Source organism: Gavialis gangeticus, unplaced genomic scaffold (genome assembly GCF_001723915.1).
Source record: "Gavialis gangeticus isolate Ggan-Ray unplaced genomic scaffold, GavGan_comp1, whole genome shotgun sequence".
NCBI classification, from domain to species: domain Eukaryota; kingdom Metazoa; phylum Chordata; order Crocodylia; family Gavialidae; genus Gavialis; species Gavialis gangeticus.
In genome coordinates this window covers 28515782-28518203 of record NW_017729029.1, presented here as the reverse complement: position 1 = coordinate 28518203, position 2422 = coordinate 28515782, and positions in this window count along the sequence as shown.

The following is a 2422-nucleotide window of genomic DNA, read 5'->3' as shown; positions in this document are numbered from 1 at the left end:
TGGAACATGCCAACATCCCAAGCATTCATTGTCTTCTCAGTTAGTGTTGACTTAAGTGACTAGGTCATACATGGAGAATGGAAAATAGCTGTATACCTAAGGGTCTCTTGTATGAAGAACTCTTTACAGAAAGAAAACAATGTGGGTATCCCTATCTCTGTTTCAGTGGTGTTTGTAATTGAGGTATGAAGGCAATGAACACTGAGCCAAATGAATGGAAAAAGACCGATGAGGGTCCAAGTGCTTGAAAACAGTCTATTATAGAATGTAATGAAAGCTTTCAAGGATAGAAAAGCCCAAGATACAGAAGAAAGAAGAAACCTCAGGAAGGACTCCACACCACAATCAGGATTGTTAGACATGAACTTGACATAATTGTGGAAGGGCTTGTCATTGAAGAATTGGGCTCTACAGGTACACACACAGATGTTCAACAAGCTGATGCCTCAGTGCAAATCTATTGTTTTGTGAGACAGACAAATACCTATTATATGACTACATGATAACAGAAGTTGTAAAGTATCACACTTCCTAGATCCACCTGCAGCAATGCCTACTCTTGGGGCCTAAGCTTCCCTCTGCATGCTGTCACTGGACAGCACCTTGTTCTCCCCAGGCACTCGCTGGCCATGACTTTATAGAAGATTAGGTATAATTCTGTGTAGGAGAAGGCAGTGCTTACTCAGTTAGGCAGCACGTCAGGAAACTGGGGTAGTCCTGATATGCTGTACGGCAAGATCCTTATGGAGTTTGAATTGGGAGCTCCTCTATCCCTACACTCCCACCACAGGCCTCTGTATATTATATGGCTTGTCTCAAGTCTGGCTTCCGTTGTTAAACCTCCACAGCTGGAGCTCTTTAACAATACCTCCTGGGCATCTCCTGTAGTCCGTCAGAAAGTAAAATAAAGAAATTTGGGCAGCTTAGTTTCCTCCTACCCTCCTCAGGCATGCCCCTCTGGCATCTAAGTGGGGCTCTCACCATTACTGGCATCCCTTTTGTGTTGTTCCTGGGGTCATCCAACCAATCAGTGTGGGACATTGTCCTCCAGCTGCAGCTCCAGTCTTATGTACGAGAAGGAATCACCTGTAGTGAACTGGGATCAAAGATCCCCTTATCTGGGGTCCTCAGCTCCCCAGTGCTTGGCATTCTGGCTGGGGCAGTCCTGAACAGGGCCTCTTTCTCCAGTGGGCTCTGTTTCCTGGCAGGGACTTCTGGACTGCAGCACCAGGCTGTGTTGCTTGCCATGCCACACTCTTATTTTCCTCCAGCCTATCTTGGCACCATTGGGGCTTTTCTCCCTCCTGCCGGTAAGGGGAAGGGGGACAAGTGGAAAATTCTTCTTCCCCACTCCCATCACTCTGCTACACCACCCCATTCACATTCCTCCTTGGGTTTATCTGGGTAAGGAAAAATCATCCTTTTTTCTACAGGATGGTTACGCAGATGTCATAAGGAGTACACACTTCCCATTACAGGCCACATATATTGCAAAACAGATGAGCTGAAGCATAAATGACCAAATGTAGATGATGCTTTTGGATCCCACCAACATGGCTTTCTGGGGTTGATGGGGGATAAAAAGTTGAAGTAAGTAAATTTGATCAAACCATTTAAATGTTAATGCCTCAGAGTCTTTCACCACACACATATACTATAGAGAATGTGAAAGGTGGTTGAAAGATAAGAGGTAGGTATGTAACACCATATATGGAAAAGATATAAGATAGTTTTTGATGTCATGCATTTCTAAAATTGACCTCCATATTACAGATCAGGGAGGAATTATCTTCCTCTTTTGGTGATTTATCATAGATTTTTTTCATGACAGAGGGGCATAGTCTGATATCTTGCATAACAGACTAAGAAATTTTACCTAAAAAAATAAAGGAACTGTAAATTTGTTCCTCCTGAAAAGAACAGTTCCCAAATTCAAACCTTGGACTTCATCACTAAAAGCAAATGATATGCCCATGAGTCATCTCTTGCTTGGCCTTTTCCAGATTTTTGAGAAGAGTCACCATCTGTTACAAGACGATACAGTCCAGTCCTGAACTGGAGATTGATTCTTCTTATCAGGCAAGGATATAAGCTGACAATTTAAAGATACAGGATTGAATCTCCTAAGGAATGAATACCGGGTAGTCTGCAGGCTTTTAAGACTTCGATGGAGTACAGGCAAGAATGTTGAGAAGTGGCAGTTAAAGGGATATTTATATTTAATTATAGTTAAAAAGGATTCAGCCTGCTCCCTTTTCTTTTCCTATAAGCTTGTGACATGTCTCTTTTTTCTGTTGAGGCCAACCTGCAATAGACAATGTAAATTATTGTTGTTAATCATAATACAGGTTGGGTTTTTTTTGTTAAATCATATTGTATTTGTAAACACTACAAGTAGCTTAGGAATGCAAGCACATTAGTT